The sequence below is a fragment of the Schistocerca serialis genome, chromosome 4, assembly GCF_023864345.2.
Source record: "Schistocerca serialis cubense isolate TAMUIC-IGC-003099 chromosome 4, iqSchSeri2.2, whole genome shotgun sequence".
NCBI classification, from domain to species: Eukaryota; Metazoa; Arthropoda; class Insecta; order Orthoptera; family Acrididae; genus Schistocerca; species Schistocerca serialis.
The window spans coordinates 543,900,011-543,912,417 of NC_064641.1; the positions used below are offsets into that span (position 1 = coordinate 543,900,011).

General features: G+C 42.7%; 1 protein-coding gene across 1 annotated transcript in view; it reads left to right on the forward strand.

The window, feature by feature from the left end:
* LOC126474597 (chondroitin proteoglycan 2-like) overlaps positions 1-12,407 on the forward strand; it is a 141,396-nt gene that overhangs the window by 108,778 nt on the left and 20,211 nt on the right. The gene's annotated exons all lie outside the window — the stretch shown is intronic.

A 12,407-nucleotide genomic window follows, 5' to 3' on the forward strand; every position in this document is an offset into this window, starting at 1 on the left:
ATGTCATTAACTGCCATCTGTAGCTGCAGATGTTCTCTAATATAATGGAGGAGGTTTTTCCAGAGTCGGGTTCCTGCTACTGAGAAGGACTTCGAAAAAGTGGCTGAACGATGAAATAGGACAGCAGGGATTTTGCTTTGATGGGAGTGGATGTTTCTGCCATGTTGTTCAGACAAGAGCGTTAATGTAGAGGAGAGATATTAGGGAGTTTGTTCATTGATAATACAGTAGAGAAGACAGGGGGTTTGGAAATATCTAGTCTGTCTTGGACAGTACAGGAAGAATTGAAACAGGTCGGTAATTGAGGGTGCTGTGGCAACGTCATTTTTAGCCGATGGTGTAACTAGTCCGTTTCCAGAGCTCAGGGAAAAAGTTGTGGTTAAGGAGAGGTTGAAGAATCTGTTATAGTTGGCAGTGGTGGGTCACTAATAAGTTTCATCATTTAGACTGTGATGCCATTGCGTCCAGTAGATGCTGGTCTGATATACATGATGGCTTTTTTGACGGTATTGCAAGTGATATCCTTTAGATAGAATTTCTCGTGGATACAGTCGTTTACTTCCATGAAGCAATCAGACAGTCCCTGCTTCGCTTGTGGTTCAACTGTGGTTGTGAGTGATGTGAACTACCAGTTCAGTTTATCGGTTGCGACAGTGGGATGAGCTACATCTTTTACGTTGCCTATACCAAGACCACATTGATTTTTCCGGGGAACAGCTAGTCTGTTTCTGTTGTCGGTTAATGTATGGGCATGCCTAAGCTATGCATCTCTCAAAGATTGACTGAATTTGTTCCCGCTTGTAAGTAAAAGATTTTCAGGCCTGTGGCATAGTTTGTATGCCTGCTGTGCAGCGACCCTGAGATTCACGAGCTGTTTTTGTTCTTCAGTTAGGTAAGGTGCAGGTTTCCTTCTTATTTCTCCTCTCTTTAGGGAGTATGTTTGGCATATAGTTGAGTTAGTTCGTTAGTAAATCCATAAAGTTTTTCGTTTATATGCGAGAATGGAATAGAAGATATCGCAAACCGGCTTCTTAAGTAGGTCTTTAGAGGACGCACTTCAGGCACTTCCTGTGAAGTGATTTGATCTCTATGAACATATATTCCATTTTTTTTTATTTTGTTGGATATGTGTACGACAGTGGGTGATTAATCAGAGCGCATGATTGCTCCTATTTCACTACCTCGTTGGTTACATCTGTCGTGTATTAGAAAGAGGAAGTTGTAGCCAGGTCTCCAATAAAAGTATTACATGGACGTCTATGTCTTGAAATATGTGTTAGAACTCGTCAAGATGAGCCGGCAGAGATTTGACATTCATGTGTGCAATATGCAGTTAGTGCTTTCGGTTGCAAAGCTCACAAGCGTGTTGTCACTGGTAGACATTAGCGACTCTGGGCTATTGAGGGTGGAGAAACAAAGCATACCGGAGCGCTCTGAGGTAGGCGAGAAGGGTTTCCGGAAATTAAAAATGGCAGGTATCTCCAGAAGAAGGGAGATATTGTGGCCAAGGCTGCACGTTTTGCACCAATCACTGAACAGCTGAATGGAAGCAGGAGAAGAAAGTCGCTGAACAGAGATAGAATAATCTGTGCGCAAGAATACTGGAAGTGAGATGAACAGAATAAAAACAGATTGTATTACTAATGGTTCTAATGATGAGTAATAAAAGTAAAATGATAATAAATACTCGGATTTTAATAAATTTATAAGAAAATTAATTAACGTATTTTTTAAGATGCAGTACGTATAACCGTACCCATTAAATATAAATATGAACCATATTACTTTATTTATCCTATAGACAGCGAGGAGTCTGTGGGATATGAAAAGAAGTCTTCTTCAACTACACATGATGTAAACCTACGAAATATTATAACATAACAGCTAAAATAAATTATATTACAAGCAATAACATTGCAATAATTCTTATTAGTTTAAAAGGAACTATGTGGAAAATTTTATGCAACATAAAATTATCTAATCCACTCTTAGATTTTATTATATTTCTCATAAGTTTGATATTGTCTAGCAATATGTGCCCTAGTCCAATTAAATTTTTACTAAGTGCAGAGAAAAGAGAACTATTTTTGACAACGAAAGGCACATATTCTTAAAAACCATCTTTCACTTCTTCCAGAATTAATATTATTCAGAAAATTTCGAAAACACTTGCAAATAAACACACACCCCACTGCAGTTCATGATATCTCTATTGTGGACTTGCCGTAGGTGCGATCTCTTGCAGGAATCGTGCGATATGCTGCAAGCATTGAGGGACACCGACAAGTGGCGCTACGGAAGTAGTGTACAACAAGTTGGGAATTTGGATCAGAAGAAAAGCGTGCTCAGCCAGCCGAAGTAGTTACTACGAAAGCTCGCGTTCAGCAGGAAATCATGGGTCGACTTCTGGTACGGTACAAATATTCATTTGTCACCATTGAATTATTTCAGTGCCCTCGTGTGGTAGATGTCGGTATTCCTCTCTCATCAAACACATTTTTTATCCACATGAGAGGGTAAGATTTGTTAACTGCGTACCATGTTTACGTTACAGGTTACAGATGTTGCTCATGACGACCATTTGCATTCATGACAGCCTGAAACCACACTAGAAATACCATTTCACAGTTGTTAGCAGCACTTCCGAACGGTGGGCCATGGGAAGTTCAGTTGTAACACAGCTCTTGCACTGCTTGAAAATCACACATTGCGTCCAGAAGACTCAGCCACGGGAAAAGTGATTGCTTCAAAAATCTTTGCCGCAGTTGACAGTCAGCTACTCCCGCGAGGAATTTCCGAACCACTAATTAATTCGAACTTCCGAATCATATTCTTCAACTCCATTGTGGAAAGGGGACATCTCTGTATTCGTTTAATGCGCAGATACCGGTGACCCAATTCGACTGTATGAAACTGTAATCCACACTGATGCGTGTGTTTCAACCCTTCATCGCCGTACAAGTATTAGCATCATGACACTAACACTACTAAGAACGCAAATCTTGCAGCACACAGTCTGGACATCATCCCCATAAAATCGGTTACCCCGACGGTAAATGATTATCCATCTTCCCTGGCTCAGGTAGGAAAAGTGTAATTATAGACACCCCGTACAGCTACAGAATTTAAATATCTACGTGAAATAATACAACCAAATGCTTTCGACAAAGATGTTAGCAAGGGTAAGGAAACTGGAAGTGGCTCTTCGATTAAGATAAAAGCTGTATAGCATTTGATCTACATTGAAGAGCCAAAGAAACTGGTAAAACTGCCTAACATCGTGCAGAGCCCAAGCGAGCACGCAGAAGTGCCACAATACGACGTGACATGGACTCGAGTAATGTCTGAAGTAGTGCTGAAGGGAACTGACACCATGAATCCTACAGGGCTGTCCATAAATCCGTAAGAGTACGACCGGGTTGACATCTCTTCTGAACAGCACGTTGCAAGGTACCCCTGATATTCTCAATAATGTTCATGGCTGGAGAGTCTGGTGGCCAGCGGAAGGGTTTAAAGTCAGAAGAGTGCTCCTGGATCCAGTCTGTAGCAATTCTGGATGTGTCGGGTGTCGCACAGTCCTGCTGGAATTGCCCACGTCCGTCGAAATGCACAATGGACATGATTGGATTCAGGTGATCAGTCACGATGTTTACGTACGTGTCACCTATCAGAGTCGTATCGAGTCATATCAGGGGTCCCATATCACTCCAAATGCACACTCTCCACACCATTACAGAGCCTCCACCAGCTTGAACAGTCCTCTGCAGACATGCAGCGTCCACGGACTCATGAGGTTGTCTCCATACCTGTACATGACCATCCACTCGATACAATTTGAAACGAGACTCCTCCGACCAGGCAACATGTTTCCTGTTATCAACAATGTCGGTATTGATGGACCCAAGCGAGGCTAAAGCTCCGTGTCGTGTAGTCAGAAAGGGTACACGAGTGGACCTTCGGCTCAGAAAGTCCATATCAGTGATGTTTCATTGAATGGTTCGCACTCTTTGTTCATGGCCCAGCATTCAAATCTGCTGCAATTTGCGGAAGGGTTGCGCTTCAGTCACGTTGAACGATTCTCTTCAGTCGTCGTTGCTCTCTTTCTTGCAGGATCTTTTTCCGGCCGCAGCGGTGTCGGAGATTTGATGTTTTACCTTGTTCCTGATATTCATGGTACACTCGCGTGATGGCCGTACGGGAAAATCCCCAGTTCATAGCTCATGTGATCAAAATTATCCGGACACCCCCAAAAACATACGTTTTTCATATTAGGTGTATTGTGCTGCCACCTACCACCAGATACTCCATATCAGCGACCTCAGTAGTCATTAGACATCGTGAGAGAGCAGAATGGGACTCTTCGCGCAACTCATGGTCAGTTGATTGGATGTCACTAGTGTCTTACGTCTGTACGCCAGATTTCCACACTCATAAACATCCCTAGGTCCACTGTTTCTGATGTTATAGTGAAGCGGAAACGTGAGGGACACGTACAGCAGAAAAACGTACAGGCCGACCTCTTCTGTTGACTGACAGGACTGCCGACAGTTGAAGAGGGTCGTAATTTGTAATAGGCACACATCTATCCAGACTATTACACAGGAATTCCAGACTGCATCAGGATCCACTGTAAATAATAAGACAGTTAGGCGGGAGGTGAGAAAACTTGGATTTCATGGTCGAGCGTCTGCTCATAAGCCACACATCACGCCGGTAAATGCAAACGACGCCTCGCTTGGTGTAAGGAGCTTAAACATTGGACGATTGAATAGTGGAAAAACGTTTTGTGGAGTAACGAACCATGGTACACAATGTGGCGATCCAATGGCAGGGTGTGGGTATGGCGAATGCTCGGTGAACGTCATCTGCCAGCGTGTGTAGCGCCAACAGTAAAATTCGATGGCTGTGGTGTTATAGTGTGGTCGTGTTTTTCATGGATGCGGCTTGCACCCCTTGTTGTTTTGCGTGACACTGTCACAGCACAGGCCTACACTGTTGTTTTAAGTACCCTCTTGCTTCCCACTGTTGAAGAGCAATTCGAGAATGGCGACTGCATCTTTCAACACGATCAAGCACCTGTTCATAATGCACGGCCTGTGGCGGAGTGGTCACACGACAATAACATCCCTGGAATGGACTGGCCAGCACAGAGTCCTGACCTGAATCCTATAGAACACCTTTGGTATGTTTTGGAACGCCGACTTCGTGTCAGGCCTCACCGAATGATATCGATACCTCTCCTCAGTGCAGCACTCCGTGAAGAATGGGCTGCCATTCCCCAAGAAACCTTCCAGCACCTAACTGAACGTATGCCTGCGAGAGTGGAAGCTGTCATAAAGGCTAAGGATGGGCCGACACCATATTTAATTCAAGCATTACCGATGAAGGGCGTCACGAACTTGTAAGTCATTTTCAGCCAGGTGTCCGGATACTTTTGATCACATAGTGTACCTCGGAGATGGTGTGTCCCGTCGCATGTCCAGACTCATTTAAATCTTGACAACCTGCCATTGTAGCAGCAGTAACCGATTCAACAACTACACCAGACGCTTGCTGTCTTATACAGGCGCTGTCGACCGCAGTGCCGTATTCTGCCTCTTTGGTTATCTCTATATTTGAATACGCATTCCTACACCAGTTTCTGCGGCGCATCAGTGTATTTCCATAAGAGCAGAAATCCGGAACAAGAACACTATCATTAGACCAGAATGCCTTTCCACTTCAGAATGCCTTTCGTTTGAACAACCAAACATTGAAGTGAACTAGAAAAAAGGAAAGGAAAATAATAAGCAAACTCTTGGGACCAAAATATTTAACATGAAATGGAAATTAAGAAGTAAAAAAGGAGTTTATGAAAGAATACACCGAATATTAGACACAAAGAGGAAGAGAAGAGTTGTATTCTGTGGATATCTAAAAAGGCTACACGAAAAAAGAGTAACAAAGCGAATTTTTAAATTTTTTGACAGAAACCCACAACATCAATGGCACGGCTCGAACAAGATAAAGCGGACCCCCGAGAGAACTGGGAATAGCGAAGGAAGAAATAGGCGAAAGAAAAAATTCAAAACAAAACTTAGAAAGTTTCAAGGGCTTTTAGGAGAAAACAAAGAAAAAGACAGGTGCAATATGGGCAGAAGAAAGAATTGTAAAACAAGGCAAAGAATGAGTCACCACTGGATAGGAAGAAAGGAAGACGACATAAGTTGTTTCAAGTGGTCATTAGTTGGCCAAACCAGTAAATAATAATAATAATAACATTAACAATAATAAAAATAATGAAAATGTGTATAGCAATGAGTAAAAGGAATTTGAGATATGTCGATCTTACTAACATTAAGCAGTCTACATCTACAACTAAGCAGGTACTCCGTAAATAACACCTAACTGCCTGGCAGAGGGTTCATCGAACCACCTTCACAATAGTTCTCTTTTACTCCAATCTTGAACAGCGCGAAGAAAAAAGAACACTCATACCTTCCATTGCGAGTTCTGATTCCCCTTATTTAATTATGAGGATCGTTTCTCCCCGTGCACGGTGGCGTCAGCACAATGTTTTCGTATTCGGAGGAGCAAGTGACTCAAATTTCGTGACAAGATTCTGCCGCAACGAAAAACGCATTTGTTTGAATGATGTCCACCTCAAATCCTGTATCATGTCAGTGACACTCTCTCACAGTAATACAAAACGTGCTGCTCTTCTTTAAACTTTCTCGATGTACTCCGTTAATCTTATTTGATAAGGATCCCAGACCGAGCAGCAGTACTCGAAAACAGAGCGGACAATCGTAATGTAGGCAGTGTCTTTCGTAGATCTGTTACATTTTCTAAGTGTTCTGCCAATGAAATGCAGTCTTTGGTTTGCCTCCGCCCAATATTTTCTATGCGTTCTTTCCAGTTTAAGTTGTTCGTAATTGTAATTCCTAGGTCTTTAGTTGAATTTACGGCCTTTAATTTGTCTGATTTATTGTGCAACCGAAACTTAACAAATTCCTTTTAGCACTCGTGTGGATGACATCACTCTTTTCATTATTACCAATAACAGAACCATACAGATATCTTTTCTAAATCGTTTTGTAATTTGTTTTGACTTTCTGGTGGCTTTACTAGTCGATAAACGGCAGCATCATCTGCAAACAACTTAAGGCCGCTGCTCAGATTGTCTCTTAATTCGTTTATGCAGATAAGGAACAGCAAAGGGCCTGTAATACTATCTAGGGGAACGCCAGAAGCCACTTCAGTTTTACTCGATGACCTTCCGTCAGTTACTACGAACTGTGACCTTTCTGGCAGGAAATCACGAATCCAGTCACGTAACTGAGACGATATTCCATAAGCATGCAGTTCCACTACAAGTCGCTTGTATGGTACAGTGTCAAAAGCCTTCTGGAAACCCAGAAATACGGAATCAATTTGAAATCCTTTGTCAATGGCACTCAATACTTCGTGTGTGTAAAGAGCTAGATGTGTTTCAAAAGAACGATGTTTTCTTAGTCCGTGTTGACTATGTATCAATAGATCGTTCTCTTTGACATAATTCATAAGGTTCGAACGCAACATATGTTCCACAATCCTGCTGCATACCGACGTTAATGATACGGACCTGTGATTTAGTGGATTACTCCTACCACCTTTCTTGAATATTGGTGTGACTTGTGTAACTTTCCAGTCTTTGGGTACGGATCTTTCGTAGAGAGAGCAGTTTTATATGATTGTTAAGGCTGGGGCTATTGCATCAGCATACTCTGAAAAGAACCTACTTGGTATACAGTTTGGACAAGTACACTTGCTTTTACAAGTGAAGTTGCTTCACTACTCTGAGGATCTCTGTTTCTAAGTTACTCATGTTGGCAGCTGTTCTTGGTTCGAATTCTGGAATATTTACTTCGTCTTCTTTGGTGAAGGAATTTCGGAAGGCTGTATTAAGTAATTCCACTTTGGCAGCACTGTCATCGATAGTATTTCCATTGCTATCGCGCAGAGAAGGCATTGATTGTGTCTTGCCGCTAGCATACTTTACATAGGACCAGAATCTCTTTGGGTTTCCTGAAAGATTTTGGGACAAAATTTCGTTATAGAAACTATTACAAGCATCTGCCATTGAAGTCTCACGCTAAATTTCCAACTTCTGTAAAATAACGACAGTCTTGGAGATTGCTTTCGTTTGAATTTGGCATCCTTTTTTCGTTGTTTCTGAAACAGTGTTTTGACCCGTTTTGTGTACCAAACTGGATTAGCTCCGTCGTTTATTAATTTATTTCGTATAAATCTCTCAATTGCTGCCGACACTATTTCTTTGAATTCAAGCCACACCTGGTCTACACTTACATTGTTAATTTGGAAGGAGTAAAGACTGTCTCTTAGGAAGGCGTCAAGTGAGTTTTATCTACTTTTTTGAATGGATATATTTTTCGTTTACTTTTGAAGAATTTGGGGTTACAATATTCAGTCTCGCTATGACATCACTGTGTTCACTAAACCCCGTATACGTTTTGACGTTCGTTATTAGCTCAGGATTATTTGTTGCGAAGAGGTCAGGTGTGTTTTCACAGCCGTTTACTATTCGCGTGGGCTCATGAACTAACTGCTCGAAATAATTTTCAGAGAATGCGTCTAGCACAATTTCAGATGATGTTTTATGTGTACCTCCGCATTTAAACAAGTATTTCCGCCAACATATCGAGGGTAAATTAAAGTCACCACCAACTATAGTTGTATGAGTCGTGTACATGTTTGAAATTAAACTCAAATTTTCTTTGAACCTTTCAGCAATTGAATCGTCTGAGATGGGAGGTCGGTAAGAGAATCCAATTATTATTTTATTCCGGTTGTCAACAATGGCCTCTGTACATACTAACTCACAGGAACTATCTACTTCAATTTCGCTACAAGTTACAGGGTGACAGTTATTGGACTATATGAAAAAAACGTAAATTACTTACGAACTACGGCGTGCACACTGTTTATTCAACATGTAAACGTTACTACAGTTATTCGGACTTAGGTTATAACACGTTCAATATGCTTGCCATCGTTGGCGATGATGTGGCACAGAGGAATAGCGAAATTCTGCATGACCCTCTGAAGTATCGGAGCATCGATGCTATCGATGAGCTCCTGAATGGCTGTTTTCAGCTCAACAATGGTTCTGGGGTTATTGCTGTACACCTTGTCTTTGATATAGCCCCACAAAGAAGGAGTCACAAGAGTTCAGGTCCAAGCCCACGCCAGTGGCCTCTGGATACCCCACAGCCAGAATGCCGTCCCCAAAGCACTCCTCCACATCAAACAATCTCCTGCTTCGATGAGGTCGAGCTCCGTCTTGCATGAACCACAGCTTGTCGTAATTAGGGTCACTTTGGATAATGGCGATGAAATCATCTTCCAAAACCTTCACGTACCGTTCGGTAGTCACTGCGCCATCAAAGAATATCGCACCGATTATTCCGTGACTCGACACTGCGCCCCACACGGTCACCCGCCGAGGGTGAAGAGACTTCTCTGTCGCGAAATGTGGGTTCTCTGCTCTCTAAATGCGCCAATTTTGCTTATTGATGAACTCATCCAAATGAAAGTGGGCTTCGTCGCTAAATCAAACTATCCTAATTCCCATCATGCCCCACGGCCAACCGTGCAGTTCGAGCGTCCTAATGCAAACCATTCACAACTTATGACGATTTTATTCGAAACTAATGAGTGCAACTACAGCTACTGTCTCTTTACTTGTTTTTGTCATTTCAACACTGACCGACCGAGTTTTCCCTGACAAACACAACTCTAACTTAACCTAGTCATCCATTACCCACAATATACAAGCCCAACGCAATCAGACTGCTATACAGTGACAACAGGATTTCAAATAATAAACGCATAAGAATGGCCCTGAATAGCAATAAATCCTAACAATAACCCATTCTTTTTCGTAAGTCACTTACCTCACAAAAAATCTTCGTAGCACGAACTACAGCAATTACAGCAAGCAACAACTACAGCCAACTAAATAAAAAGATTCTAACTACTATATACTCTAACTACTAAGAGGCATATGGTTAGCAAAAGAAAGATTTTGTTGAAGAGCAAACAATGTATTTAGAAGCTTTTATCTTATTCCTGTGACATCCAGTTTCAAAAATTATATAGTTGACGATAATTCCACTACCCAAACATTACTAACTACATCCATCCTCATTTTACAATGTGTGTACTACCAACACTGAGTCTCCACTAAGACATCACGTACAAAACCCTTCTCTGTTCGCTCGCTAACTGCTAGTCCGTCCAACCACAGAATCTCTTGCCAACATACAAACAAGCTACTTACAAGCTCAATAACAGTCACCCCGTAAATTACTTCTAATAGCAACAAACACGCCACAGCCCACTGTGTTTAGCCTACCCTTTTGTAACACCGTTAGGTTCTTCGCTAAAATTTCAGCAGAACTTACTTCCGGGTTTAGCCTGCAGTCAATGCCTATAATGATTTGAGCATCAGTCCTTTCTGTTAGCGCTTTTAGCTCTGGTACTTTGTCAACACATCTACGATAATTTACAACTGTTATACCGGTGGTTCCTGTATCTACGTTCTTCCTGTGTTCGACCTGCGCCCTTTGAGAGTGAAGTCCTTTTTATGTTTCCCCGATACCCTCTAACCTAAAAAAAAAGCCCAATCCACGCCACATAGCCTGTGCTACCAGTGCGTGTAGTGAACTCCTAACCTATTCAGCGGAACCCGAAACCCAACCAATCTATCGCGTAAATCGACAAATCTGCAGCCTACACAATCGCAGAACCGTCTGAGCCTCTCATTCAGACCTTCCATTCGGCTCTGTACCAAAGGTCCGCATTCGGTCCTGTCGACTATGCTGCAAATGGTGAGCTCTGCTTTCATCTCACAAGCAAGACTGGCCTTTACCACTTCTGCTACCCGCTCGAAATTAGAGAGAATTTCCTCCGATATAAAGCGACACACATCGCTGATACCGACGTGAGCCACCACCTGCAGTTGGCTGCACCCTGTGCGCCTCATGGCATCTGGAAGGACCCGTTCCACGTCTGGAATGACTCTGCTTAGTATGCACACCGAGTGCACATTGACTTTCTTCCCTTCCTTGGCAGCCATGTCCTTAGGGGTCCCCATAATGTGCTAGACAATGGAGCTCCCAATTACCAAAAATCCCACCCTCTGTGATTGCCCAGATCTTGCAGCCTGAGAGGTTTCCTCTGAAGCAGGAAAAGCTGCTGCATCTGGCTGAGGGACAGCACCTGGAACCTTTTTGTTAGACTAACTGAGCAAGCCTTATGTGGAGACCCCTAGAAACTCTTTCGCCACCATCCCCACCCTGAGGCGACCTCCAACTCGACCACAGGTGAGGGATGAACCTCATTGCGAGCAGTAACTGGGCTGGACACTGGTGTGGACCGATTGGCGAATTCAAAAGTGCTGGACGTCAGTTGGGCTCCCACAGCTGGCCCACAACAGTGATGCCCATCCACTGCAGCTTCAAGCTGTGTAACTGAAGCCATCACAGCCTGGAGCTCAGAGTGATGCGTCACCAACTTGGCTCGCATCCGCACACAGCAATTGCAGTCCCTATCCATACTAAAGACAGTGGAAAACTACACTACACAGACAGACAAGGACTATCGACAAGCGCTATGGAACTCTACTACAGACACAGACACAGAGACAAGAACTGTGCCTAATAAATTAGATTGACAGGTAGAGATTCAAAAACTGAACTACCAATGCACTCGGGTGAGACTGTTTAATTCGTTCCTGATTAGGGAGTTGCAATACATTACAGAATCCTCATGTGAATAGTTACATCGAACAGAAACATATGACAACACTACAAATGTCACAGTTACAAGTACAAAAGGAATCAATGTGGAGAAGAAGAGAAAAATAATAGGAAAGATTAGAAGATGGGATGGCTGGCCGGGGTGGCCGAGCGGTTCTAGGCGTTTCAGTCTGGAATCGCGCTGCCGCTACGGTCGCTGGTTCGAATCCTGCCTCGGGCATGGATGTGTGTGATGTCCTTAGGTTAGTTAGGTTTAAGTAGTTCTAAGTTCTAGGGGACTGATGACCTCAGATATTAAGTCCCATAGTGCTCAGAGCCATTTGAACCATTTCTTGAGAAGATGGGATAGATAAAAACAGAAACAGAACTGGATTACAAGAGTATAGAGAGAGAAGCTACGTCGATAATAAAGGATAAAGCTTTAATCTACTCTAGGTTATGGATGAGAAGCAGGTTACAGGGTAATTTGTTCCATAGTCGTATGGCTGATATAGAAAATGGAAAGAGAAAGATTTTGTGTTGCGCGAAGGTACAGCCTAGATGAACATATCCGATCTGGTATTGCAATTGTGGAAAGATGGTTGATATTTAATATGTGAGGAGAGA